We start from the raw sequence: 24,489 nt of genomic DNA, 5'->3' as shown, positions 1-24,489 counted from the left end.
TTCTGTCCCCCTCCTCCAGGGGAGACTTCTGGCCCCAAATCTGCATCCTTTGCATTCCCCCAAGCCTGGCCCAGTATTTTCCTTCTTTTTTAAAAAAATTTAGATTTATTATAATAGGTCCATGCAATAGGAGGGATAAAGGGTGGGAACATGCAGGGGACGTGGGAACAAGATGACATGGCCAGGGACACAGCTTGTCTCCTATGAATTGGATGAAAAGAAAAGGTCAGGGATAGAGTGTGGGGGACTAGGGATGGGGGTCACAGAAGGTCTAGGCTGTCCTCTTCCAAGAAGGTCCTATAGTGACTAGATTCCCCGTTTACCCTAAAATTCTGTCTCTTATCCTGCCTCTAGCTCTAGTGGTTCCTTATTTTGTCTAAAGCCTGAACCCAAACATCCCCACCTTCTGCAGGTTGTACCCTTGTCTTCCCTGCTTCTCCCCTTATCCCATCTTACCCCTTCCCCATTTGGGACAGAATCTATGATTCCCTTCCCTTCTCCTGTCTCTCCCCCTGGTAGGAAACAAAAGCAGTAACTCCCCAGGAGGTAACAGACAGTAGAGGGGAGGGCTGTGGAAAGAGGGAAGCAAGGAGCATCATGGAGAAGGCTCACAGGCCTGGAAGGCAGGGAAGAGGGTACAGAGGAGAGGGGCAAGGGCAGTGGCCGCTCCTGTCTTCTATACCCCTGCCCACTGTCCAGGGGCTTCAGCACAACTGAGGTGACAGGTGTGTGGGGTTAGGTCTGCCGGGCCCCTTTCACCACAGCTGTCCTAGGATAGAGCTTAAGGGTACGTTTGCTGCAGAGCTCACAGACAGGGTGACGTCCTGGCAGAGCACCTGCATGTGGTCGCAAACGGAAGCCGCTCTTGGCGTCTTGCCACACACGTGACTGTACCTTCTCCCCGTGTGGTACAGTGTGTGCTGCAGTAGGTCCTTCGTAGCAAAAGCTGTCACACATGTCACATGTGAAGGGCCATCTGTGGAGGGCACTGTGGAGTGTGACTGCTGAGAGGAAGCTCTGGCCACCCTGGGAGTGGCTGTGTGGCTTGTGCACCACCTCCTGTCCTGCGTGCACTTGTGGTAGCTCATAGGGTCCTGGTGTTTGCGGCGCCATGGGCACACCGGGAACAGGCAGGGCTCCTAGTCCAGCGTCACAGCTCCTGTATTTTCAGATGGAAGACACCGAGGAAGGCTTGCTGCCCCTCTCACAGGTGTGCTCCCCCAGGTGCTCCCTCCTGAGATGGTCACTGTCACCTGTCACCTGCCATCTGTGGCCTCTCCACTCCCCACAACCCCATCTGCCCCTCCCCTGGTGGCTCTGCTCAGCTGGGGACACTGAGGAGGCTCCGGTGCACCACAGTGGGCATCTCCATAGCAACCGGGGGACCTGGCCATCCTTGGTTCCCCGGTGGATGGCTTCTGCCCCCAGAGCTTGTAGCTGTTCTGGAACCCCTTGGTGCACAGGGCACATGTGTAGAGCCCCTTGCTCTTTGTCTTCTTCTCCCAAAAGGATGAGACCCCAGTGGTGGCGACCTTCGAGGTTGTGCCTGCGAAGGCTGCAGTGGTGGTTGCCTTGATGGTGGTAGCAGAGATAGACTAGGCCTGTATAGGGGCCGTTAATACCAGTGGGGGAGGCAGTGGGAGCTTCAGAGTTTTTTGTCCACTGTAGGGCCAGCTGAGCCAGGGGCACAGCAGCAAGGGAAGCAGAGATGGCCACGGACTCCTGAGCAGCAGGGAGAACAAGGAGCAAGTGCACCTTGAGGATTTGGCCTTGGTGCTGGGGTGTGGTTGAGGGTGCTGGCACTACCTGGAAAGGACTCTGGGAATAAGCCTGGGAGGCCAAGAAGGGGGTCTGGAGCTGAGCTCCAGCTTGCAGGGGATCTGGCATGCTCCTGAGGGGGCTAGAAGGAGTTCAGGAGCTGCCCTCTCCATGGGGCCTTAGGGTGGGCAGTAGACTACAAGGGAACAGAGGGATCAGGGCCTCTGCCAATGTGGGGTCCCCAGGGCTCAGCGGGGCCTGGAGACACGTGGCCTGTAGTGCCAAGGCTCAGGGCACCACTCCTGAACCGCTGGGCTGGGCCATGTCTAATGCAAGGCCCTAGGGCCTCCAGGCTGTCAGCCCACAGCAGCTGGCCAGTGGGAGGTATGGAAAGAAGAGCTGGGCCAGTTCTTTTTATTACCTGGTGACTGGGGGCCCTGGGATTCCCCCACTCTCCCACCCTCTACCCAGCAGGCAGTGAATACCACTGGGAGAAAGGAGAAGGGATTGATCTGGGGACCAGATGTATGGGTAGACAGACCTTCGCCTGCACCTGCCCTTCTTGCCCTCAAGCAGGTGCACATCTGGGGAAATCCCAGCTGAGGCAAGGGACACAGTCCAGGACTGTTGGAACAGACATAGATCAAACACCCAGATGCCCCTCCCCTGCTGTTCTGTCATGACAGCCATCCTTCCAGTCCTGCCTGTCTCCTTTGCCTCTAGGAATTCTGGCTCTGTAGTCTTGACTGGGCCACTCATCCCCTAACCCATAACACCTGGAACACAGGAGGTGCCCTTGGTCCTTGTCTCCTGCAGATGTGTTAGGACAGGGTCAGTGTGATTGGTAGGTTTTCCTCAGTTGGAGATTCTTCCTGAGATCTGAAGTGCTTCTTTCTGCTCCAAGTTCAATGCTCTGTTTTAGTATAGTTAGTATAGACTCTGTCCCTTTAGGAACCAGCTATTGCCCTCCTCTCCCCTCCCTCCACCTCCACCCCAAGTCTTTGAGGCACATAATTGAGGGTTTAGAGGCATGTCAGCAGTGTCAAGTAGAGACAGTTCTGCCCCTTTTTCTTGTGACCCATGGACTGTGGGCCCATCACTTGTGATTCAGCCTGGGTCTCTATGCTTAGAGACCCGTCTTCTCCACCTCTGAGAAGTCTTGCTTCTGTTTGAAGATTAACATTCTGTGAAGGAGGAAGCACCTTCCTTTGGTCACTGTTTCAGGGTCTTGGGATCCCTTCATTATATTTGTCTAGAGCAGGAAGCTCTGTAGGCAGGGACCACGTCTTTACTTCCTCCAGCACAAGGTTCGATGCTCATTCAGTCAGAATAAGCTGTGAATGCTGAGTGACTGTCTCGGGAAATCCTTTGTGGTGAAGCTTAAGACAGGTCCCTTTTAGTTTTATTCCTGGTGTGATTGGAAATGTGGCTGAGGAAATGGATGGTGGTGATAGACGAAGCTGTAGGAGATGCTGGGAGAGGCAGCTGGGTGGGGGGAGGTGCTTCTGTGCTTGATTACAGGCTGCTGAATGGGCTCTTTTGCTGGATTTGGGACTGGCCTCCAAGTCACCACAAGCCGGGCTCCACCAGGATCTCCACACTCGCCACTTGCCAGCTAGACGTCCTCCACACCCAGGACCTTGGAAAGTTTTTTTACTTTTAAATTCACAGCTAGCTCCCAAAGAAGTCCCCAACAAAGCCCCATTTAAGCCTTAGTCCACCACCTCATCCATGCAGGGCCCCACTGGTCTTCCATTGCCGACCTTTATCCTTGCTCCAGGATTCCAGCTAAACCACCTCCTTCCTACTTTCACATCCTTCCCAGCCCCCTTCTGCACTTTGGCCCCAACTCCCTGAGGCCCAGCCTTGTTAGTGCTCACACTCCTGAGGCCTCTCCCCCAAGAGGACCTTTCCTCCCCAGGGCCTCAACTCCCTGAACGCACCCTTTGAGCTCTCCTCCAAGTCCTGACTCTTCTTGGCCAAGCTCCTTCCCTGTCCCTGCGTTTGGTTTGCATTTTCTTCCTGTTTCTCCTGAAGACAGAGAAAGCCCATGGGTAAGTGATTTCTCCTGTTTATTGAGTTGGAAGGAAAACTGAGAAAAGTTGGAGGAAAACTTCCTCCAGGGAGGAAGATGGCTGGACTAGGAATGTCACTGGCTATAGAAGCCCTGTGGGGTTGAGCAGAGGTTATTTATGGCACCAGAGCTAGAGTTTGGTTGGGGGTTGTTAGACCAGTACCATGAGAATTTGGGAATGATAGGTAGGTTTGTTTGGGTCAGAAGGATTTGGAAGCCTACACATTCTCTTCCATCCCAGAAAGGTTCTCAGCTCTGATGAGCAAAATATGAGTTAGGGGAGGTTATTTCTTGGTGCTTCTCCTCCAGCTTCCTTCCCACCTCTTTCCCCTGCCCTTTTGCGTGGCCTTCCCTTACTCACCCAGTGCAGAGCTTCCTTTCTTCATCTTTGTTTTCCCACAGGGCCCAGCACATAGTATGCTTAGACATGTTCATGGAATGACTGAAGAATTTTTTCATTGGTCTTTGCTGCCTCCTTCATGTTTTACCTCGTTTCTCACTGGAGATTCTGAAAGTCTCTGTGTCTTATCTTCTTAGGGAGGACATTGGTATGCACTTTGCAGAATACCAGGTCGAGTGTGATAAGGTGGTCCCTCATCAGCAGAGAGGATTTGAGGGTTTTCTTCCTCCAGACTCAAGGAGCTAAATATCTATTTTTATACCAGTTGAGAATATCCCCTGCGTTTCTTACCTAATTTTAAAAAGTTATGGTGGGGATTGATTATAGACCAGTTCCGATTGTAGGAGAAAAGGTCCCATGGGGTGTGGCTGCCTTGTGCTCATTAAAACTCTGAGTCACCAAGAGGTGGTTTGCTGTTATCACAAACATATTTTCAATCCTTTTTATTTCAAAGGCTCTTGGACCTTAAATGGTTCTCCACCTTCCTCGTCTCCAGACTGCCATGTACACTGTGGGCAGCACCCCAACCCCAGAAGCCCAGACAACACTGAACATCCACGCAGAACACCTGTGTTTTTTATTACATGTGGCCAATGTTGATTTCTAGGTTATCCTTCTCTCGCCCTCTAGTAGTTCTTGGGCTGCTTCTCTCCATTATAAATTGATATGTGTTATGTGCTTCCAGAAGGCAGATTCATCTTAACTTTAGTTGAAGCAAAACATGTGGAAAGGCCAATTTCTTCACCAAGTATATTCCATATTGAAAAATATGATTTTGAGTGCTACTCGTTTGGTTTATCATTGTCCCCCCCCCCTTTTTTTTTTTTGATTATCGCAGAAATCACAAAACAGGGTGGGGATGGGAAAGAACCAGGAAGAGGGATGCATAACATCCCTTAAAAAGTAGTGTCAGAGGCTCTTAATTGTATATTGTGTTGCCTGAGCTGGGGTGAGGTAGGTGGGTCTTGATGGAGAAGTTGTATGGATCTATATTTGGAGAAGAGCGCAGGACTTTGAGGTGAATACAACTTTCATATGACTAAGATCATTTGGTATCTTTCTTGCAACAAAACAAAACAAAACAAAACAATTAAGTTTCCAAGGGAGATGCTGGTGTGGAGCAGCCACCAAGGGCTGTTTCGGAACCAAGCCAAGCCTGGTGAGACAGGATGGAGAGATAAATATAGCTGAGTACTCTCACAGGATGATAGAAGGACACACTTAAAGATATGAAGGAAGATATCCAGAGAGATAGTTGGCCTTTCCTAAGTTGCCTTGTGTTCAGTGTATTACTGAGAGGGTGTATTTGGAGGAGGTTCATGGAAGGAGGAGCCATGGGCTCTGACTACTCACAACTCCTAGTCTAATAGCAGACACAGAGTATGGTGACAGGTGGGAACACTGGGTGGATTTCTGGATTCTGTGCTTACAAGGAAAGGAAGAATTTGGGGGGAAAACAAAGCTGTTTAGTAAGGCTTCCTGGAAAAAATGACTGTGGATCAGTGCTCCCCTACATTATAGCTATAGTTTGGAAAATGAGATGGTTGGGCAGATGAATTACATTCTACTGCTTTCTCCTGAGGACTTTTATTAGGTGCTCTGTGTTGGCAGGATTCAGGATTGAGAAAATGGAGTAGAGAATCATAGGGGGAACTAGAAAAGAAAATGATTATCACTGTTGACATCTGTGTATCCATCACTTTCTAATCCCTTAATTGAACACCCTTCCTGGCTTTCCCAGATCTTTCTGTTTCCTGTTTGGAAAATCTCATTCTGGTTCTTCCTGGTAGCCCATATAGTTTCTGAAGACCTCTAGAAGCAGAAGCTCAGGCTTTTTTTATTTCAAGTTGATTTCTTGTTTTGGTGTGAAGGAAACGTGAAGAATTTCCAGAACTAGATTCTGATTGAAACTAATCCTATAAATGTGTCAAATCATGAATGAGGAACATTGCATTTCACTATGTCTTTTCTAACGTTATCCCAGAGGGATTAAGAAAGGGTACCTATTCACAACCATCTCAGAATTATACTGGAGAGTATGAAGTCTATACAGCCTCTAGAGAACCTCTGGGTGTCTGACTGCTGACTCAAATAATGGTGCAGTGATACTAGCCTACTGATGCTGCCAGCAGGGCCGTCATCTGATTTTGTAGGGGAGGAAGTAAAATGTTTGGGTCTATATCTACATTGATTTTGGTCTACATTGGTGTGGATGGATTTGGTCTACATATGGTTAGTGTGGAGCATGTTGGTCTCCATCAAGATGGGTTTTTAGTGACTTGGCTTCTGGCTTCTGCCAGCCTGGGATGGGATTTGAGAGGTGTAGTTGTAGGGGTGGTAAGGTAGGTAGGTGAGTTGGAAGAAGTGGCTGTGTTTCCTTTTGGTCTGATGGGGAGACAGTTTGGGGGCTACCATGAATTAAAGTTCAAGTCTTGGTTGCACCTAGTAAGTATTACTTGCAGAATTTGGGTTTCTAGCCTCATGGAGAGAACATGAAACAGGTTCTAGTCTAAGGAGTTTTTACTTTAAAAAGGGAGACAAAAGGGGCACCTGGGTGGCTCAGTGGGTTAAAGCCTCTGCCTTCGGCTCAGGTCATGATCCCAGGGTCCTGGGATCAAGCCCCACATCAGGCTCTCTGCTCCGCGGGGAGCCTGCTTTCTCCCCTCTCTCTCTGCCTGCCTCTCTGCCTACTTGTGATCTCTATCTGTCAAGTAAATAAATAAAATCTTAAAAAAAAAAAAAAGAAGACAAAGGATTCTTCCAGGTAACATGCAAACAGAATACAGTGCAAAGTAAAGTCCTAGGTGGGAGGATGCCTGGTAAGTGATCCATTTGGTGAGGTTGCTTTTAGAAGATTCCTGGGAGAAATGTTGGGATATTTATTTTCTTTAGCATGAGCTGAATTTCGTTACTTCAGCTTTTTTTTCAACCTTTCTGGAAAGTTATCTGACCTTTACTTCTCTTTCCCTAAGACATAAGTTAGGCATTTATTATTACTGCAATGGTTTCTCTCCTCCTTTTCTGCACAGACCCGGACTGAGAATTATTATTACTACCACTATCATTAATATTATATATTAGAATCTTGATCTGTATTAGTATCTGTAGCAAATATTTAACTGGATCCATCTAGTTGGCAAACTTGATTTGCTGGCTTGAGGTGTGGTGGACTTTGTTTAGTGTTTTTGGTGGGGGGCATGCAAGAAAGTCTTAAAGAGGCTGTATTTATTGGATCTTGGCCAACCTGAAGACACTGCTTGAACTGATGATTTCTGAGGAAAGAGTTATACATAATGTCTTGATGGGGGTAATTCCTGCCTCTTCCATGCAGACTTATCAGGCTGACCCACAGTGCACAGATTTTTACTAGTCTTGCCAACACTGGAAAATGTGATCCTTAGTACTCTTACCTTACATCAGCTAGTAAGCCATGTGGGACCTTGACATGCCCTTGCCTTGACTGTTCCTTTCTTAAGAATATCCTTCCTGTTTCACAGTTTATGTATCTTTTACTTATTTGGACAGGTGGAGAGGTATTCACGAAATGAATTGTAAGTTCACTAAATTGTAAGTTCTCAGAGAGAATTCTGTATATGCCACCACCGTCCTGCACTGTGTGTAACTGAGTGTGTGATGATTTGGTGGTAATGCTCGTGGTGTTAATAAATTGTGAAAGAGAAATGGTGCTTTTGCTTGAGTTCTTTTGCACAAAGAATCTCCATAGTTCCTGAATTTTCCTTTGTATTCATTTATATTTAGTTGAAATCTGAATTTTAACAGTTTGAACCCAGTCTTTGTCACTTAGAAACTTGTGTGGTTTCTACTTGATAGACCATCCAATTTCTCTGTTTAGACAGTGTAGTTATTACAGACAGTACAGGCAAATGGTAGCAAATACAGAAACACCTTTTATCTGGGTGTTAACACTACAAGGAAACTTCCCTATCCTCCTGAAACAAGTGGAATACTATTCTACACCCATTCAATCCTTTCACTATTGTCCCACTCTCCCTTCTGCAGACGAGGCTTACTTGTAGTTATTACAGTGGAGAACAAAGTCATGTCACCCAATGTCAAAGCATTAGGTAGTTTATTTTGCAAATAAAGTAAAGCAGTGGAAGGAATAAAACTCTGCGTTGTCTGTTCAGTTGTCACACATCAAGAGCATGTCACAGGGCACTTTGACTAGGCTGCCTTGGGTTACTTCCCTTGTACTATCACTTTGTTGTGGTGAAAGAGTCTTGGATTTCAGTTCTTGTGTCAGACTCTGACTTTGCCAAACTGGCCTGTAAAGCCCCAGGAGGTACTTCCTTGGCTGTGGCCAGTTAAGTCTGTGTACCCCAGGCTTCAGCTGGGGAAGGAAAGGCAAACTGGAAGCATCATCAGGTAGAAACTCTGCTCCTTGGCTCCACTTACCACCTACTACTCCTCTACCTACTCTACTCTACTCTACTCTACTCTACTCTACTACTCCTACTACTACCTCCTACCCTCCTCTCTAACTGGGATTTCTCCCAGTGCAGAGTTCTAGCCCTGAGTTCTGCCACTGGACATTAGTGAGGGGAGAGCGGGGGCAAGTGGAACATACTGGAGAGATCCAATCCTATCTGTAGGTGTGACCAAGCCATTTCTGGAAGTAGTGTCATGTTGAACAGGGTTTGGAAAGAGTGTTTTTAGGGAGAGAGGGACAATCTGTGTGAGGGCTGATGTTTATGCCAGCAAGATGTGCATGTGTGGGGAAAGATTTGTCCTGTTCAAGCAGAAGCCACAGAAAAAGTGGTGAGAAAGTGAAAAGAAAGACTTAGAAATATGATCTTAGATGTTTGGATTTGATAGAGAGATGGAAACTGCCTGTTTGGGAGTGGCTTTGTTTGAGTGTGTGTCTGTGTGTGTCTTTTTGAGACTTGAAGAAAGTGTCATTTTCCTGAAGGTCAGTAGAGAATACTCCCACTCCAGTTGTGTGGGGTACTGTCATAGTAAGGAAAAATGTGATAGGGCTTTATTGTATTTCAAGGTAGGGGAGCACTCTCTGATCGCTACTGGGCGAATCTGACCTAGGGGTGAGAGCATGTTGTTGTTAGAGTTACTAATTTTATGGACCAGGAGGGTGGACCAAGTAGTATAGCAGGTGGCTGGCCCTGGATATGCAGTATTTGCAAACTGTAGGAACCTACTAGGGAGAGGAAGTATGGACAAGGTCCTAAGTGTCTATGTGACTCCATGTGAGCTGAATTGAATTGAGGACTAGGTTGATGATCTCCAAATATCTGAAACCAATGATTTCAATTGGAATTCCTTGGATTTATTCAAAACTTTTATGTTATTTCTTGGAATGAAGTCCTTAACAAAAATAGACAAAGAGGTATAATGATGCCTGATGTCCATTTGTCCTTATGATTATTTCTATGAGTGATCAATAAATATTTTTTATTTAATTTCAATTAATTCATGTATAATGTAATACTGGTTTCAGAGATACAGGCCTGTGATTCATCAGTCTTATATAACACCCAGTGGTCATTACATTACATGTTCTCCTTAATGTCCATCACCCAATTTCCCCATCACTTGATCCCCCTCCCCTCCAGCAACCCTCAGTTTGTTTTCTACAATTAGGAGTCTCATATGGTTTGTGTCCCTCTCTGGATTTTTCTTGTTTCATTTTTTTCTTTCTTCCCATATGATCCTCTTCTTTGCTTTTAAATTCCATATATGGGTGAGACCATATGATAATTGGCTTTCTCTGATTGATTTATTTCGCTTAGTATAATACCCTCTAGTTCCATCCATGTCATTGCAAATGGCAAGATTTCATTTTTTGATGCCTGCTGTATGTGTGTGTGTGTGTGTGTGTGTGTGTGTATACATACACATATATATACCACATCTTCTTTATCCACTCATCTGTTGATGGATATCTAGATTCTTTCCATTGTTTGGCTATTGTGGACATTGCTGCTATGAACATGGGGTACAGATGTTCCTTTGGATCACCACATTTGTATATTTGGGGTAAATACCTAGTAGGGCAATTGCTGGGTCATAGGCTAGCTCTATTTTCAAGTTTTTGACGAATGTCCATACTGTTTTCCAGAGTGGCTGCACCAGCTTGCATTCCCACCAACAGTGTAGGAGGGTTCCCCTTTCTCCACATCCTCATCAACATCTTTTGGTTCCTGACTTGTTAATTTTAGCTATTCTGACTGGCATGAGGTGGTATCTCATTGTGGTTTTGATTTGTATTTCTCTGATGATGAGTGATGTTGAGCATTTTTTCATGTGTCTGTTGCCCATTTGTATGTCTTCTTTGGGGAAATGTCTGTTCATGTCTTCTGACCATTTCTTGGTTGGATTATTTGTCCTTTGGGTATTGAGTTTGATAAGTTCTTTATAGATTTTGAATACTAGCCCTTTACCTGCTATGTCATTTGCAAATGTCATCTCCCATTCTGTCAGTTGTCTTGGTTTTGTTAACTGTTTCCTTTGCTGTACAAAAGTTTTTATCTGATGAGGTCCCAGTAGTTCATTTTTGCTTCTGTTTCCCTTGCCTTTGGAGAAATGTCTAGTAAGAAGTTGCAGTAGCCAAGGGCACAAAGTTTGCTGCCTGTGTTCTCCTAGAGGAATTTGATGGATTCCTATCTCACATTTAGGACTTTCATCTATTTTTGAGTCTATTTTTTTGTGTATGGCCTATGGAAATGGTCCAGTTTCATTCTTCTGCATGTGGGTTGTCCAATTTTCCAGCACCATTTGTTGAAGAGACTGTCTTTTTTCCACTGGATATTCTTTCCTGCTTTGTCAAAGATTAGTTGGCCATAGAGTCAAGCGTTCATTTCTGGGTTCTCCATTTTCTATGATTGATCTAAATGTCTGTTTTTGTAGTGGTACCGTACTGTCTTGATGATTATAGCTTTGTAACTGAGCTTGAAGTCCAAGATTGTGATGTCATCAGTTTTGGTTTTCTTTTTCAACATTCCTTATGCTATTTGGGGTCTTTTTTTGGTTCCATATAAATTTTAGGATTATTTGTCTCAGTTTCATGAAAAGTTGATGGTATTTTGATAAGGTTTGCCCTGAATATGTAGATTGCCCTAGGTAACATAGACATTTTAACATATGTTCTTCCAATTCATGAGTGCATAATGTTTTTCCATTTTTTGTGTGTCTTCCTCAGTTTCTTTCATACGTGTTCTAGAGTTTTCTGAGTACAGATCCTTTGCTTCTTCAGTTAGCTTTACTCCTGGGTATCTTAATGTTTGGGGTGTGATTGTAAATGAGATTGACTCCTTAATTCTCTTTTTCCTGTCTCATTGTTTGTGTATAGGAATGCTACTGATTTCTGTGCATTGATTTTATATCCTCCCAGTTTACTGAATTCCTGTATGAGTTTTAGCAATTTTGCAGTGGAGTTTTTTTGGGTTTTACACATAGAGTATTATGTCATCTGCTCAGATTCAGAGTTCGACTTCTTCTTTGTCAATTAGGATGACTTTTATTTCTTTTTGTTATCTGATTGCTGAGGCTAGGAATTCCAATACTATGTTGAACAGCAGTGTTGACAGTGGACATCCCTACCATGCTCCTGACCTTGGGGGAAAAGCTCTCAAGTTTTCTCCATTGGGAATGATTTTCACTGTGGGCTTTTCATAGATGGCTTTTATGATATTGAGGTATGTCCTTCTATCCTTACACCATGAAGAGTTGTAATTAAGAAAGAATGTTGTACTTTGTCAAATGCTTTTTCTGCCTCAATTGAGAGTATCGTATGGTTCATCTCCCCCTTCAATTTCCTCCAACCTCCTTCTTCTCTCCTTCTCCCAATGTCCTCTGTATTATTCCTTATGCTCCACAGGTAAGTAAAACCATATGATAATTGACTCTCTCTGCTTGACTTATTTCACTCACTATAATCTCCTCCAGTCCCGTCCACATTGATACAAAGGTTGGGTATTCATCCTTTCTGATGGAGGCATAATATTCCATTATATATATGGACCATATCTTCTTTATCCATTCATCTGTTGAAGGGCAACTTGGCTCTTTCCACAGTTTGGTGATTGTGGCCATTGCTACTATGAACATTGGGGTACAGATGGCCCTTCTTTCACTACATCTAGATCTTTAGGGTAAATATCCACTAGTGCAATTGCAAGGTCATAGGGTAGCTCTATTTTTAATTTCTTAAGGAATCTCCACAGTTTTCCAAAGTGGCTGCACCAACTTGCAACTTGCATTCCCACCAACAGTGTAAGAGGGTTCCCCTTCCTCCACATCCTCTCCAACACTTGCTGTTTCTTGACTTGTTAATTTTGGCCATTCTAACTGGTGTAAGGTGATATCTTAATGTGGTTTTGATCTGAATCTCCCTGATGGCTAATGATGACGAACATTTTTTCATGTGTCTCTTAGCCATTTGTTTATCTTCTTTGGAGAAATGTCTGTTTATTTTTTCTGCCCATTTTTTGACATAATTATCTGTTTTTTGAGTGTTGAGTTTGAGGAGTTCTTTATAGATCTTGGATATCAGCCTTTGTCTGTAGTGTTCTTTGCAAATATCCATTTGCGTGGGTTGTCTCTTTGTTCTGCTGACTGTTTTCCTTTGTTTGATCTTGATGAAGTCCCAAAAGCTCATTTCGCTTTTGTTTCCTTTGCCTTTGGAGAGATTTCTTGAAAGAAGTTGCTGTGGCCGATGTTGAAGAGGTTACTGCCTGTGTTCTCCTCTAGGATTTTGATAGATAAAAGATTTTATTTAAGAGAGAAAGAACAAGAGAGAGAGAGCAAGAACATGATCAGGGGCAGGGGGAGAGGAAGAAACAGTCTCCCCACTGAGCAGGGAGCCTGACCCAGGGCTGGGTCCCAGAAACCTGAAATGGTGACCTGAGCCAAAGGTGGACAGTTAACTGACTGAGCCACCCAAGCACCCTAAGGATAGAAATACTGTAACTATACTAACATGAACCGCGGTTGTAGTTTCTTTCCAGGAATTTTTGCTTGCTGACAAAGGGAACCAAGAGAGCCAAGGAAGTCCTATCTTCCCACGTACTCCTCTGATCTAATATTCCTGATTTGGGGCTAGATCATTCTGGGTGGGAGTTGGTTCCAACCAGAAGTGATGGCAAACTTGTTTATAAAGAACATTTAAGAAAGGAGAAACCATAACATTTACTACTGGGACATTGTTGTTTTCCTCCTGTCTTTTTAAGTTTTACAAATATCAAGCCTATAGAAAGTTGCAAGAAGAATAACATCAACACTCCTTTATCTTTCAATGGGATTGAGCAGCTGTTAATATTTTGGCACATTTGCTTGCTTTCTCCAGTGTGTGTGTGTGTGTGTGTGTGTGTGTGTGTGTGTGTGTGTGAAATATGGTCCATATGCAAATTTTACTAATTTCTCAATTTTTATAGTAAGATGTTTCTCCCTGATCAGGAGCAATCCAGGAGATTGCATTGCATCTCATTGTCATGTCTCTTCATTCTCCTTTACTCTGCAATAATTCCTCAGCTTGCCATTCCTGACATTGACAGTTTTGAACCGCACAGGTCAGTTGTTTTATAGAAAGGCAACTTTCTGTGGAAAAGTGTTTTATAGAGTGGTATTTTTTTAATTCCAAGTTTTTATTTAGATTCTAGTCAATTAAGACATATGGTAAAATTGGATTCAGGTGTAGAATTTAGTAATTCATCCCTTACATCTAACACCCAGTGCTCATCAAGTCCCCTCCTTAAACCCATCATCCATTTAGCCCACCCTCACCCACTTTCTCCAGCAACCCTCAGTTTGTTCTCTGTAATTAAGTCTCTCTTATGGTTTGCTTCTCTCTCTGTTTTTGTCTTACTTTATTTTTCCTTCCCTTCCCCTATGTACATCTGTATTGTTTGTAAATCCCACATATGAGTGAAATCATATGGTCTCTTTCTTTCTGTGACTGACTTATTTCACCTAGAATAGTAAGCTGTAGTTACCTCCACATCATTGAAAATGGCAAGATTTCATGCTTTTTGGTTTTGGAGTAATGTTCCATTGTGTGTATATAAACACACACACACACACACACACATAAACCTCCATCTTCTTTATTCACTCATCCATTGGTGAATATATATGTGAATGATGATCATGAATGAATGATGTGATTCATCATTTGAATCAAGGATGTGATTATGATATACGAATGATATGGAGAGATCTGGCAATGACAGAATAATAAATATATAGATATGCATATATACACACACAGATATATATGTCTCCATCTTCTTTATTATTAATCAGTTGATGGAAATTTGGGCTCTTTCCATAATTTGGTTATCGTTACTAATGCTGCTATAAACATCAAGGTACAGGTTCCCCTTTGAATCAGTATTTTTGTATCTTTTGAGTAAATACCCAGTAGTACAATTGCAGGATGAAAGGGTAGTTCTATTTTTAACTTTTTAGGAACCTCCATATTGTTCTCCAGAGTGGCCGCACAAGTTTGCATTCCCACCAACAGTGTAAGAGGGTTCCCTTTCTCCACATCCTCACCAACACCTGTTCTTTTCTGTGCTGTTAATTTTAGGTATTCTGGCAGGTGTGAGGTGGTGTCTTATCATGGTTTCTCTGAGGGTGAGTTATACTGAGGATCTTTTCATTGTGTCTTCTGAATGGCTTCTTTGGAAAAATGTCTCTTCATGTCTTCTGCCCATTTCTTGATTGGATTATTTATTTTGGGGGTGTAGAGTTTCACAAGTTCTTTATAAATTTTGGATACTAGCCTTTTATCAGATATGTCCTTTGCAAATATCTTCTCCCATTCTGTAGGTTGTCTTTCAGTTTTGTTGATTGTTTCCTTTGCTGTGCAAAAGTTTTTTTTTTTTTTATCTTGATGAAACCCCAGTAATTCAGTTTTGTTGTTTTCTTTTTATTTTGCTTCTAAAGATATGTCTATAAGATATCACTATTCCTGAGGCCAAAGAGGTTACTGGCTGTGTTCTTCTCTAGGATTTTGATGTTTTTTTTTTGTCTCACATTTAGGTCTTTCATCCATTTTCACTTTATTTTTGTGTATAGGGTAAGAAAGTGGTCCAGTTTCATTCTTCTGCATGTTGCTGTCTAGTATCCCTAACACAATCTGTTGAAGAGACTGTCTTCTTTCCTTTGGATATTCTTTCCCGCTTTGTTGAAGATTAGTTGGCCATAGAGTTGTGGGTCCATTTCTGGGTTTTCTATTCTGTCCCACTGATCTAGGTGTCAGGTTTTGTGCCAGTACCAAACTTTCTTGGTGACTCTGGCTTTGAAATATAGCTTGAAGTCCAGAATTGGCAATCAGTCATTGTCTTATGAAATGAATCTGAAATGCCCCCAGCTCTGCTTTTCTTTTTCAAGACTACTTTGGCTCTTTGAGGTCTTTTGCAGTTCCATTAAGACTTTAGGATTCTTTGTTCTAGTTCTGTGGAAAATGCTGGTGGTATTTTGATAGCGATTGCATCCCATGTGTAGATTTCTTTGGGTGATATAGACATTTTAACAATGTTTATTCTTCCAGTCCATGAGTATGGACTGTTTTTCCATTACTTTGTGTCTTCCTCAATTTTTTCATAAGTATTCTATAGTTTTCAGAGTACTGATGTTCAAAAATCATAAGATACCTAGGAATAAATCTAGACTTAATGATTTTATCATTAGGTTCAGGTTACACATTTTGGGCAGGAATATTATATAAGAATATTGCTAAATATAATTAGTACCATGTAGGCAGGGAACACATCTTTTTCCTTTTCATTGTGTACGTAGCATCAATTACTAGGACTGGCATTTAGAAAGTGCTTACTATTTATTGAATAAATGAATGATGAATGACATTAGATTTTCACTGCTACTTAGGTCTATTATTTTTCTACTTGAGGACAGGAGAATGATCAGTCTTCCCCTATATTATAGTTCCGTTTTTATAATACCTCTTTGAAGGTTAAGGTAACCCAAGACCTCCATTAAGAGCCCACAGAAGGGTGCCTGGGTGGCTCAGTGGGTTAAGCATCTGCCTTTGGCTCAGGTTTTGATCTCAGGGCGCTGGGATCGAGGCCTGCATCAGGCTCTCTGCTCAGCGGGGAGCCTGCTACTCTCTCTCTCTCTCTCTGCCTGCTTCTCTGCCTACTTGTGATCACTCCTTGTCAAATAAATAAATAAAAATCTTTTAAAAAGAAAGAAAGAGAAGAGCCCACAGAAAAGGGAAGTAATAAGAGGAATATGATGTGGGGCAAACGGTGAAGTCTCTGCGCTAGGGTGGGTGGTGATCATACATGTTGAGAGTGGAGGATGAATAAGGTGGTCCTCAGCTGGAAAGAAACAGCAAAAAGAAAATAGGACTCCATGACCTGTTGCCTTACTGAGAGAAATTAGTTATTTTGGTTTCTAGATTTTACTATCCTTCCCTCCCCTAACTGCCATTGGAATCCTAAAATGCCATAATGGGAATTCATTTTTATCTCTCCTCCTTTCCCAGGAGGGACAGTCCCATGATTCTCTCTTCTACCCACCATCACCCACAAGCCCCCTCCACACACATAAGCATATATTTTCTTTTTTTTTAAAAAAGATTTTATTTATTTATTTGACAGACAGAGATCACAAGTAGGCAGAGAGGCAGGCAGAGAGAGAGGGGGTGGGGGAAGCAGGCTCCCCGCTGAGCAGAAAGCCAGATGTGGGGCTCCATCCCAGGACCCTGGGATCATGACCTGAGCCAAAAACAGAGGCTTTAACCCACTGAGCCACCCAGGCACCCCTAGCGTATATTTTCTAATATTTATATTTGGTGGTTAGACAGCCACTCATGCCAGATTATTTGTAGTTGAGAAACTATATAACTCCTTGGACTTCTTATTTGGTTGTAGAAGCTTTCATCCCTGTTGCCCAGAGAGGTGAGCTCATGAGAGGTACTTTTAGCTTCATAGAAACATGTTTTCAGGCTTCCCTTTGAGGATCTATTTCTCTCTAGCTCTGAGTATTTCAGACATTGCTGGCAGTCCTTCCAGAGGCACCTGGGGCTTGGGACTGGATTCATCTATTTAATTCTGCCCTTGTAAGTGCCTGATTCACATGGTTTCTGTTCCCTTTCTAAGAGGCTACCTATCTGTGTCTTTGCAGTCCTTAATTTCACCAAGTTCCAGAAAAAAGCACTGTCTATCTCCATGTCAGCTCTTGATTATCCACAATACTGGTGGGAAAAACCTAAAGTAGTGAATGACACTAAAATGACTTTTGTTTGATTTTCAAGTGATGGAGTCATGCCTGGAGATAATCTAGACTATGAGCAGCTTCAGTTAAGGCAATCAGTCATTGTCTTATGAAATGAATCTGAAAATCAGTATACAACATGTGAAACTCTCAGTTTCTCTAGGGCTTCCATCACACCCAGAGTAACAGGCAAAGTCCTCACAGTGATTCTCAGACCCTCTGTGAAGGATCTGGGTTCCTGCTTTCTCTCTGACTTCATCCCTTACTGCTTTCCCATTACTTACTGTGTTCCCCGCCCCCCCAAAGGACTCCTTGTTATTTCTCAAAACCAGCCAAGTGCTCCCATTAGGATGGTGGCTATTAAGAAAAGGGAGGATAATGAGTGTTGGTGAGGAGGTGAAGAAAATGGGATGCTTGCATTGCTGGTGAGAATGTAAAATGTGCAGCCACTGTTGAAAAACAGTAACGTGACTTCTCAAAACTTACATATATAATTACTATGTGATCCACAATCCCACTTCTGTGTATATATCCCATGGAAATGAAAACAGAAGCTCAAAAAGATATTTGTATACCATATTCATAACAACATCATTCATAACAGTTAATGGTTAAAATCACCAGCATGGCCATCAGTGGATAAACAGATAACCTGGATGTAAGATATACACACTGTAGAATATTATTCAGCCTTCAAGAGGAAGGATATTTTGATATCTGCTACAACATGGATGAACCTTGAAGATATTACGCCCAGTGAAATAAGCCTGTCACAAAAAGATGATATTGTATGATTCCACTTACATGGGTACCTTAATCAGTCAAATTCATAGGGACTCAAAATGGAATGGTGATTGAAAGGGGCTGTGGAGAGGGAAGAATGGGGAGCTACTGCTCAATAGTACAGAGTTTCGCTGCAGAGGATGAGCAAGTTCTGGAGATGGCTGGTGGTGAAAGTTGCACAACAATGTGAAGGGGAGTCTGTCTTGGACCACCCATTTTAAAGTCACAGCACCCACTGTTAGCACAGCCTAAAATTTGCTTGCTTTCCTTTTTTCTGTAGCACTGATTACCAATCTAATAACACAATACATAAACTTGTTACTAATGCGTTAGTTAGTTTGTTAGTTTGTTTATTTTGCTTCCTACTGCAAAAATATAAGCAACTTCAGTGGAGGAAGTTTTGTTTTTCCTTACTTTATCCATAGTACTAACTAAATAGGGAGCAGTTTATTTGTTGAATTAATAAATGACAGACCGTGTTTGGATACACTCTTCTAGAGAGGCACAAACAAAAAAGAAAATTGGAAAATTACATATTTCATTTGATTTTGTGAACTATTTTTTTCCCTTGAATATGAGACTCAGGCCCAGTTTCCATGGTGGCTTTCATTCTGTGTACTGTTTCCTATGTTTTCCTGAACTGTTTCCATGATGGAGGTGCTAGTTACACATGCACCACACTTAGGATTATTTCAAACTCTTGCCCTGAATGCAAAGCCTCTATTCCTGTATTCCTGATTCTCGATTCCTTGTATTCTTACCAGAATCCAGGGCTGCTTGAGTTAGGACTTCAGAAACTCTGGGAAACGCCAGCTATCCAAAAGACTTCATCCTTGCTTGTTTTGGAGCCACTGGTTTGGATGGCTCTGGAGCTTCCTGTCTTGAAATTTTAAGGAGGATGAGAGTATTTATACATTTTGGGAGCAAGAAAGAGCTGTGCTTGGATATAGAGGATTAATATAATTTCTGGAGATGTGGTATTTATAGTCCATGTCTCTGAAACTTTGAGAACTTGAAAACACTTATTTAATGGCACCATTAGCCTTCCTCTCAAGTCTTCATCAAACTTCTTTCAAAACAATTGATACCCACACTATCTTTGAAGCTATTCAGTAGAGGCCACAGGCCAACATCCTGATTGGTTGGAGTATTAACTCCCTACCATAGGAACCAGTGGCAGTTACTGCCTTGGAAAATGTTTTGGAAAGGAAATATCCAGAGTGAAGTCAATACCACTCTTAGAGACAGAGGAGGGAACATAACGACCTCCAAAGACTAAAGAGAGTGGGTGGGGCTGGCTGGGAATGCAAGACAACCTGCTCTTCAGGGAGTGGATTGTTGGACTTGACAGAAGTTCTTCCAGGAAACATGGGATGGATCTTTTGTTTTGGAGTTGGAAGGAGCTCAGAGACTGAGAGAAACACAAGGAGAAGGTGGGAGGGAAGGGGGAACCAGGGTCATTATGGAATCCATACAAGCTGCTTCATGTTCCCTAGCCCCTGTCTGCGTTTCTTTAAGCCCCTCCCCTGAGGAAGCACCTCTTTTGGGAGAGACTGTTTCCCATGAAACTGAGATTCACAGACCCAGGTCCTTCATTAGGAAATGTCCTCAGGACACTCTTGAAATACATGATGGTGCATGTTCTAGTTTCCTGTTTACACCTCTCTTTGGCCCTTTCTCTCTTTCCAAAAACAAAACAAAACAAAACAAAACAACAGCACTTTTTCAAGGAATCTCCCTTATAGTAGTTATTCAATACATCTATTTATTCATTTTCTTTGTTCTAAATGCCTCTTTTGGTTGCTTGTTACAATCATGAGCAGATCCTTGTCCCATGTAGGGAGGGTTGGAGATGAGAGTGTCAAATCCAGAAGGAGGAAGTATTTAGATCCTGGCCCTGCCATCTGGAAGCTCTTAGACTATAAAGGAATGTAAAGAACACACTCAGGTCACCAGCTGACAGATAGGGAAAATTAGTTTCAGCTGGCCATTAGGATCGGCAGTAAGTGCTAGTGGGAAGGGGAGGAAGGCTGGAGATGGGGATCGGTCAGGGTGGCTTAGGAAAGGCTTCCTAGATACAGGAAAGGTTGTAGAATAGGGCTATGAGAGGCTGCAGGGTCAAGACTGGGCAGAAAGGAGCGAGTAGGTCCTCCCTGGCAGGGCAGGTCACTTATCCTGGCCACTGGCTCATCCCAGGAAGGATAAGTCAGGGTAAGTCAGGATGTGAGAAGGTGAATTAAGAAGGAGGTGATGTAAGGAGGTTAGTTAAGAAGGGGGAGAATTAGGGTGGGGCTCTGACAGCTGGGTCAGAGAACTTGGACTGAATATAAACCATTAGAATAACTGTAGATTATTGTAAGAGAATGGGGATATCTGAACCTGGCATTTGAAGATAACGTTTCTCTGTGTTGTTAGAAACTGGATTTGTGGTAGCCTCCCTCAGGCTTTCCAAACATGGGTATCCTTTCTCTTCTGTATATTTGGTGTCCATTTGTTGTTCTGCCTGCTCCTGTTGGAGTCATAAAAAATGATTATTAAATTCCCAGATGTTTTGTTCTTTGGGTTTCTTCTCTGGTATCTTAATACTTTGTCTCTAGGCCCACTTTCCCTCATCTTCAGAAAATGTGGGAAGAGCAGAAGGACCACCCTATACAACACAGTTGAAGGAAATATAAACTATCAAGCATTACCAGTCTCTGACCCTGCCATTCAGATGGTCCTCCTCTAGGATTCCTGCTCAGTGTCCATGGATGCACTTTAGAAGATTGTATAACTTTTTTTTGAAGTGACCAACATCAGAGGGGTCTGTGATCCACAAATCTTCAGAACCACTGTTGTGTCTTTGTTGAGTGGCAGGTGGCTGCAGATGGTTACCAGAGAGAAAAATGTGACAGAAGCATCCTTAGTGCCAATTACAAGAACCTCCATAGACAGGTGAAGGAGGTGGAAGAAGGAGGAATTGGGTTCAATGGGAACTAGTAGTGGGGGTGCCCCATCTTTCCTGTTCTTCACCCTCTTTCTAGCAAGTATTCCTTTTTTGTATTCTCCATATCCTGGAAATTACAGGATTCCACTTCCATTTTCAATTTCAATCAACTGAATGTCTGTCATTTACCAGGTTCTGTACCAGGTGTACTAACAACATTGTGTCCTGCAGTCTTGTGTTGAATCTGCAGTGCACAGAATGGAGTCAGTACCTCTCTCAGTCATAGCCTGTTTGCACCATTGCTTCCTGTCAGGCCCCTTTTCTTTCTTTCTTTTTTTAATTTTAATTTTTTTATTATGTCCAGTTAACCCCTTTCAATGCATTTTATTATCCTGTTTCATCCTTATCTCTATTCACATTTCCCCTCCTCACTAGAGGTCCTTTCGTTAGTTATTTAACAAATGCTGTTCCAGTCCACTTTCTATGTTTGTTTTAGGTACATTCACCCATTCAACCACTACAGTGTCCAATTGTGTATGCATTCTGAATTCCACTAAGATTGTGCTTCAGGTGGTGCCTCAGTGACACTGCCACCAGCAGTGTGTATGTGTTTGTATCTTCTTATGGAATTCTCATGAATTCTTGTGGAATTTATGGAGAGTTCTTATGGAACTCTCATGAGGGAGTTGAAGTAAGGTTCCTAGTGGATGAGTCATGAAGATATTAGAGAAATTACCTGTGTTCATTTCATCTCAAGGAAGGGCCAGGGCTCACATCTAACATTTCTGACCAAGTGTTCATTGTTCTTCTCTCTATAGTACTCAGAACTGCTTGTTCCAGATGATGCATTTATAGACAAAAATACTGTTATTATTATTATTTTTATTGTTGTTGTTGTGTTGTATTGTATTGTGTTACTGTATTGAGCCTTTTAGTTCTAGATGCCTGATTCAACTACGTGAGCCTAGGACCCCCATGCATTAGCACCAGCATGGATGAAGGTGTCTAATTAGAGTCCTTAGCATTTCAAGGTGAATCATATGGAATAAGACTGTTTTCATTGTCTCATGAGGGAGAACTACGAAGCTCAAGCTTTTTGGATGATTTTGAGCCTGTACATTTATAAAGACTGGTTGACAGTGGAACAGAGTAGAGGTCCCAGATATGGACCCTCAACAATATGGTCAAATAATCTTCAACAAAGCAGGAAAAATTATCCAGTGGAAAAAAGACAGTCTCTTCAATAAATGGTGCTGGGAAAATTGGACAGCTATATGTAGAAGAATGAAACTCCACCATTTCTTACACCATACACAAAGATAAACTCAAAATGGATAAAAAGCCTCAATGTTGGCAGGAATCCATCAGAATCCTAGAGGAGAACATAGGCAGTAACCTCTTCGATATCAGCCACGGCAACTTCTTTCAAGATATGTCTCCAAAGGCAAAGGAAACAAAAGTGAAAATGAACTTTTGGGACTTCATCAAGATCAAAAGCTTCTGCACAGCAAAGGAAACAGTCAACAAAACAAAGAGGCAACCCACGGAATGGGAGAAGATATTTGTAAATGACAATATAGACAAAGGGCTGATATCCACGATCTATAAAGAACTCCTCAAACTCAACACACACAAAACAGATAATCATGTCAAAAAATGGGCAGAAGACATGAACAGACACTTCTCCAATGAAGACATACAAATGGCTATCAGACATATGAAAAAAATGTTTATCATCACTAGCCATTAGGGAGATTCAAATCAAAACCACATTGAGATACTACCTTGCACCAGTTAGAATGGCCAAAATTAATAAGACAGTAAACAACATGTGTTGGAGAGGATGTGGTGGGAATGCAAGATGGTGCAGCCATTTTGGAGATTCCTTAAGAAATTAAAAATAGATTAAATAATTACATAATAATAATAATAATAATAAAATAATAATAATAAAAATAAATAAATTTTTTAAAAAGACTGGATGATTTTCAGTGTTTGGTTACTTTGGATCAGATTTCAATATTAAGTACTTGGTAGATGATATTAAGTCCGTATGGTTTTCGAGGCACTGAGCAACGCACTTATGGATACCATTTCACTTACTCCTCACAACTGACCTGTGAGGTACTTACTTTTTAAAAAAAATTTTTTTTTAAATGTCTTTTCAGTGTTCCAGAATTCATTGTTTATGCACCACAGCCAGTGCTCCATGCAATACGTGCCCTCCAGGATACCCACCACCAGGTTCACCCAACTTCCCACCCCCTGCCCCTCCAAAACCCTCAGATTGTTTTTCAGAGTCCATAGTCTCTCATGGTTCATCTCCCCCTCCAATTTCCCCCAACTCTCTCCTCCTCTCCATCTCCCCCCATGTCCTCCATGTTATTTCTTATCCTCCACAAATAAGCAAAACCATATGATAATTGACTCTCTCTGCTTGACTTATTTCAGTAGCATAATTTCTTCCAGTCCCATCCATGTTGATACCAAAGTTGGGAATTCATCCTTTCTGATGGAGGCATAATATTCCATTGTATATATGGATCACATCTTCCTTATCCACTCATCTGTGGAAGGGTATCTTGCTCAATTCCACAGTTTGGCGACTGTGGCCATTGCTGCTACAAACTTTGGGGTGCAGATGGCCCTTCTTTTCACTACATCTGTATCTTTAGGGTAGATACCCAGTAGTGCAATTGCAAGGTCATAGGGTAGCTCTATTTTTAATTTCTTAGGAATCTCCACACTGTTTTCCAAAGTGGCTGTGCCATATTTCATTCCAATCAACAGTGTAAGAGGGTTCTCCTTCCTCCACATTGTCTCCAACACACATTGTTTACTGTCTTGTTAATTTTGACCCTTCGAACAGGTGTAAGGTGATATCTCAGTGTAGGTTTGATTTGAATTTCCCATTCTCCCTGATGGCTAGTAATGATGAACATTTTTTTATGTGTCTGTTAGCCATTAGTATGTCTTCATTGGAGAAGTGTCGGTTCATGTCTTCTGCCCATTTTTTGACATGATTATCTGTTTTGTGTGTGTTGAGTTTGAGGAGTTCTTTATAGATCGTGGATATCAGCCCTTTGTCTATATTGTCATTTACAAATATCTTCTCCCATTCCGTGGGTTGCCTCTTTGTTTTGTTGACTGTTTCCTTTGCTGTGCAGAAGCTTTTGATCTTGATGAAGTCCCAAAAGTTCATTTTCACTTTTGTTTCCTTTGCCTTTGGAGACATATCTTGAAAGAAGTTGCTGTGGCTGATATCAAAGAGGTTACTGCCTATGTTCTCCTCTAGGATTCTGATGGATTCCTGCCTCACGTTGAGGCCTTTTA

General features: G+C 42.5%; 1 long non-coding RNA gene and 1 pseudogene across 1 annotated transcript in view; one reads left to right on the top strand and one right to left on the bottom strand.

Moving 5' to 3' along the window:
- The window catches only part of LOC125107224 (uncharacterized), a 167,333-nt gene that overhangs the window by 22,284 nt on the left and 120,560 nt on the right, over nucleotides 1-24,489 (bottom strand). The window lies entirely within an intron of this gene.
- Nucleotides 3,613-24,489, top strand: part of LOC125107219 (cationic amino acid transporter 3-like) — a 143,647-nt pseudogene continuing 122,770 nt past the window's right edge.

This window comes from Lutra lutra, chromosome 8, assembly GCF_902655055.1.
Source record: "Lutra lutra chromosome 8, mLutLut1.2, whole genome shotgun sequence".
Taxonomy (NCBI): Eukaryota; Metazoa; Chordata; class Mammalia; order Carnivora; family Mustelidae; genus Lutra; species Lutra lutra.
Note: the sequence above shows the minus strand (reverse complement) of the source record. Positions and strands in the feature narration are given on the sequence as shown.